Genomic DNA, 5,391 nt, shown 5'->3' on the forward strand with positions numbered 1-5,391 from the left:
ATGTGGACTATTGTTACTTTTCCTCCCTGTCCCACCCCTCAAACATTACAGTGACCACAAAGCAAGGTGTTCACAATTATTACACGCGGGGGAACGCTTTTAAACCATTACCAATGAACACAAAATAAAATTCACTCACTCTGCTGCTGTTTCAAAATTTCCATGTTAGTTTTTGCACACCCTTCCCCCCCACCCTGTTTGTAAGGAACTAAAACATTACATCTGGTCAATAGCAAAGACTTCACTACACTTCAGATGCAGAACACCTATGAAGCAGAGGAATGTTGGCTTCTTAAGCAGAAGCAGCTTAAAAAGAAAAAGTTGCAGGGCTCCTTCAGTTCTTCACTAGTCTTAGAAAAACTTCCCAGAATACTGCTTCACACTGTTCTGCGGTAACTACTGTGCATTCTGTACCTGGTTCTTTGCTCCTGTAATGGTAATGATCTGATCTACGGATCCTTCTAAAGCAGCGGTTCTCAACCTTCCTAATGCTGCAATGTATGTTAAAATGGGGTCGTGACCCACAGGTTGAGAATCGCCGTTCTAAAGGCTCATCGATTTTGACGGAAGCTCCCGACTCATAATGGATTTGTTTAATCTGCTGACCACCTTTGCCAATACTAGATCCAGCCAAATCTTCGGGAATAGTAAATTGTGTAGTAATAATAGGTCCACCAAGATCACCATATGAGCCACGACCCCCTGCATAGGGATAATCATATCTGGAGCCACCCTGTGGTTCATAAGCCACCTGCCATTCTGATGGGCTCCATTTATCTATTGCAGAGTCTCGAGTTTCATCAGCACTGAAACCAACCATTCCATCGTAAGAGTCTCCAGGTCTTCCTCTTCTGGCATAGGCCATTAGATCTCCTCCTCTAGGTGGTGGTGGTGGAGGAAGAGGGAGATTCCGAGCTCTGCTACCCCCCAGGCCACCTTGTCTAGGAGGAGGGGGAGGTGGTCCTCTACAAGGGCTCATATCATCAGCCCAAGTCTAATTTTTTTTTAGAGGAATCACGGTATATTCCCTTCCTTGCCCCACTGGATGGAAACCTGGGATTACTAGAGGTGAAATCAGGAAGAAAACACTGGCCCTTGACGCCAGCTTCTTGGCTGTCGGAACTAGGAGGCGGTACAGAACGTGAGAGTGGGGCTACAGTGGAGCTGTTCACTCCGCCTACACCTCCGAGTTGCCTGGGGAAGTCTGGACGATCCAAGACAAGGGCTCTACCCCAGGCCAGCAACTTCAGACCCTGTGGGGGTTCCTGGGCGGAAGATTATGTAACACTGCTGGGCGTGTCCAGCGTGAAGACAGACTTGATGTGGAGGCTAAAGCAACTCCATCTTGGATGCTAATCCACCACGTTGATTTATGATTAACCACAGTTCCAAGAATGCCTCTAAGAATTCTGCTTTACTCTTTACTGTAAATCGTACCCTGAGGCAAATTCCTTTCCCTGTGGGATATAAGCCCTGGGTCTGGAGGATGACTGTGCCGGGATCTACTATTCGGGGCATCTGCTCAAGACACAGCTTTGGTCTGTAAATCCCTATTAAATGTTTCTTTCTGAGAAAATGAACTTGTCAGCCTCTTTCTTCATCCTCCCTCTCAACTCCCTCAGCCTCTGGAGGCAGGTAGATCTGTTTACTACAGAACTCTTCAGCACCAACTGCTTAAATCAAAAAGACAAGCTGGGAACCAGCCCAGCCCAGGGAGAATCCTGCCTCTATTCCTCATTACTGTGGTCCTGGCCAAGTCATTCAACCCACCCAAGTCTTGTTCTTTTCATTTGTTTAAAACAGGCGGGGCGGTAATCATGTGTCCTCACAAGGACAATGTGGAGATCCAATGAGCCAGCAGAGAAAAGCGTGAGGCCCACATATTAAGTACTTTAGGTTTTCAATAAATGAGAGCTCATCTCCATATAAGTCCTTCCAACCTCCGTACATTTACAACCTAACATTTAGCTAAGGCAAATTCAGCCATGAACATTCAAGGCCATAATATTTACTTATGTATTTATTTATGTTTATGTGTCCATTGGCATTTGTTAAACCTCACTACTGTGTGGTAGGAAAAATGTAAGGCTGCCAGGTATATCTACACTACAAATATCTACCAAGGATCACCTTCCACCAACAAACAGGAATGCTTCCCTAGCTTGGTTCTCCACTGCTAAAAAGGACATCTCTTCAAGCCATGTCATGGAGCTGGGTGCTAATGGAGTCAGGCCCCTTTTGGTCCCCACTCCCACCCACTGTTTGCCTGGTTTGGGAAGAAGCTGCTTTGAGATGCTGGAAACCCTTCCGGGTTACAGAGACAACTGCAGCTCACAGCCTACCTGTGCCTGTTGCAGGGAGGCCAGAGAGATGTTCTAGAAAGGACATGTGCAGAGGTGGGCTGGGGAGAGCTGGATGCCAGCTGGCCAGTAGTGAAGTTCTTTAGCTCTTTGGTTCCAAGCCACTCCTGAGCCTGCGTCCCCATCCATAAAATGTGGGTGGTGGGGTTACTCGTGTACTTCACCTACTGCTCATGTGGTTTCGGATGGAAAGCTCCGGAAGGGCATTGATGAATATCCTGTGGCAGCTGCAACAAGTTGCCACAAACTGGGTCATTTTAAACAATGCTTTATTATCTCCTAGCTCTGAAAAGCAAAAGTCCAAAATCACAGCATGGGCAGGGCTGCACTCTCTGTGAAGGCCCCAGAGGAGGACACTTCCTTCCTCTTCTGGCTTCTCCTGGTTGGCGGCATTCCTTGGCTTATGGCTGCACCACTCCAATCTCTGCCTCCCATCATTACCTCTTCCTCTCCTGTCTGTGTTCTTCTCTGTGTGTTTCTTGTAAGGACACTCGTCATTGGATTTGGGGAGCACACAGATAATCCAAGATGATTTCCTAACCTGAGATCTTCCTTAACTTAATTACATCTGAAAAGACCCCAGGAATAAGGTGATGAAAACCTGCAATGGAGCATCGTGCAGGGGTGGGAGGTGAGTGTGACTTTGAGGGCTGCAAAGGAATAATGGGGTCCATGGTGGGGGCAGAGGGAAAGCTGGGCTTCCTGGCCTGAGCGTCTGGTGGGCAAAATAGCCATGGGAGGGGAAGCTGGCGAAGGGAGATGATGTGCTCAGATATGGGCAGATTGGGCTGGAGGCTCCCTGAGTCTTCTCTGTGCAGATGGGGTGCAGATAACAGGACACTCATGCCCCGCTCAGCACTGGGGCCAGAGCCCTTCCGGACTGCTCTCTGGCCTTCCGATACCTCCCTAACTTCCTGTTCATTAAATCCATCCTCTTTTGCTTTTGACTTTCAGCCACACCATGCCCCTGCTCAGGACCCTTCCAGGCCACAGAACCCGTGTCAAGCTCCTTAATTGTAAGCACAGCACATGCCACTATCACCTGGAACCTCCCGCCCCCCCAGCCTCACCTCCACCCCTCACCCTCCCTCAGTCATGCACTGAGCTCCCCTAGCACTGACCTAGTCGCTGCTCCCCACCTACAACATGTTTGCACCGCAGGTCCTTTGCACATGCAAGTCTCGCTGTAAGAAATGCCCTGCCCATTTTCCTGATCTCTTGTCCCATTTCCAATCCTGCACGCTCATTGAGAGCAGGGACTGTGTCTGTTTTGTTCACTGTTTTATCCTTAGCCTCACCCTAAAGCCTAGCTCACAGGAAGGGAATCAACAAATACTTCTGTGTAAGTGAACTGACAATTTGAAGAAGCCCTCAGGCTGGATAGCTAGGTAGCGTATCTTCCCTTGCTGTACATGTATTGAAATTCCTCATCCCCTTCCCCCACAAGTCTGAGAATCAGGAAGAGTGGGGACCTCAGTGTGACGTTGTAGCCCCTTGGCCCCAAGATGCTCCACAACATGCTTGGTTAGGTTTTCCCAGGCTGGCTTACCCAGTGTTTTCTTTCCTTCTTTTTTTTAAAAGATTTTAATTCATTACCAATATTTTAATATTAGGTGTGGTTTTTTGTTTGTTTGTTTGTTTGTTTTCAGTTTTGGCCAGGGCCAGGCTTGAACCCCTCGCCCCTGGTATATGGGGCTGGCGCCCTAATCCTTGAGCCATAGGCACTGCCCAATATTAGGTATTTTAATACAAATTTGAATTACGCTTCTCTTTTTTTTTTTATTAAATCATAGCTGTGTGCATTAATGCAATCATGGGGTACAATGTGCTGGTTTTAATTACTTTCATCAAACTGGTCAACATAGCCTTCATGGCATTTTCTTAATTATTGTGTTAAGGCATTTATATTCTAAACCTAGTAAATTTCACACGTGCCCTTGTGAGATGCACATTAATTAATCTTTTCTTAAAAATATCAGGACCTGGCCTGAGAATGGCCAAGATGGGCTGAGGTTGAATGAGGAGCTGCTGACTCTTCAGCTGAAATACCTACTGTGTAGTCCTCTTAAACACCCCAGCCCACTTCATTCATCTCTGTCACCGGCCTGACCCCTCTGGCAGGACACACCAAATTCAACTGGGAAACCCTCCATTTAAATGCATATTTATTTGGTCTCTGAGATGAGGCATGCCTCACACTGGATGCCAAAAAAACAAAAACCCAGCACTTAAGTTGAATTAAACCTGCTTTTCTTAGCAAAGAGAGAAACAGGATCAATTACAAGAGCCATAATGCCCATGAGATTTCAAAAAGCACAAGCTGTCCAAAGTCAGCACAGGCATCCTCATAACAAGGACGGGGGTGGGTCCTCCAGAGCAGCGCTGCTCCAGCTTGACAGTGTGCAGAGTCACCTGGGGCATCTGCTGAAAGGCAGGGTCAGATGCAGTGGATCCAGGGCAGGGCCTGAGGCTCTGCATTTCCAACATACTCCCAGGTGACAGCCCTGCTGCTGGTCCCCACACACACTTTCAGTAGCAGTGCTCTGTGACATCCCTGCCATGGGATAAAGGGATAGAGAACCCTGACATGGAGGTCACCCATCTCCTGAGGCAGTTACCACCCTGAGGCATGGACAGAATATCTTCTAGGTCATTCAAGGTGTTCTTGGGCCCCACCTCTTGTTTGCTGTCACCACTGGTATTGCAGGTGGGATGCCGTTTGCTTAGAATGCCTGTTTCATTTTGGTCCGGGCAGGAAAGTCTGATAAGCCAGGGACACACAGTGATGGGGGGCAGGTGGGAGGGACAAGGGGGGTGGACTTAGCTGTTTATGCCTTTGCTGCTCCCTTCTCTCACCTCGACTCTGCCATTTCCTTCCCATGTTCCAGTGCTCCAGTGGGTTGTCACACAGGGGTCTCAGATTGGTGCTGCTCCCAGAGAAACCAGAAACTGTGGACCTGAGTCACAAACCCCAACTTGCAAGTGTGTTGTTTCCAAGCAGCCTTCCATGTTCTTGGCCAGTGCCGTATTT

General features: G+C 48.1%; 1 pseudogene; it reads right to left on the reverse strand.

The window, feature by feature from the left end:
* Positions 1-351: 351 nt before the first annotated feature.
* Positions 352-3,879, reverse strand: LOC100942434 (annotated as a pseudogene).
* Between the last annotated feature and the right edge of the window lie 1,512 nt (positions 3,880-5,391).

The sequence above is a fragment of the Otolemur garnettii genome, unplaced genomic scaffold, assembly GCF_000181295.1.
Source record: "Otolemur garnettii isolate 467f Iridium unplaced genomic scaffold, OtoGar3 scaffold00003, whole genome shotgun sequence".
Classification (NCBI taxonomy): domain Eukaryota; kingdom Metazoa; phylum Chordata; class Mammalia; order Primates; family Galagidae; genus Otolemur; species Otolemur garnettii.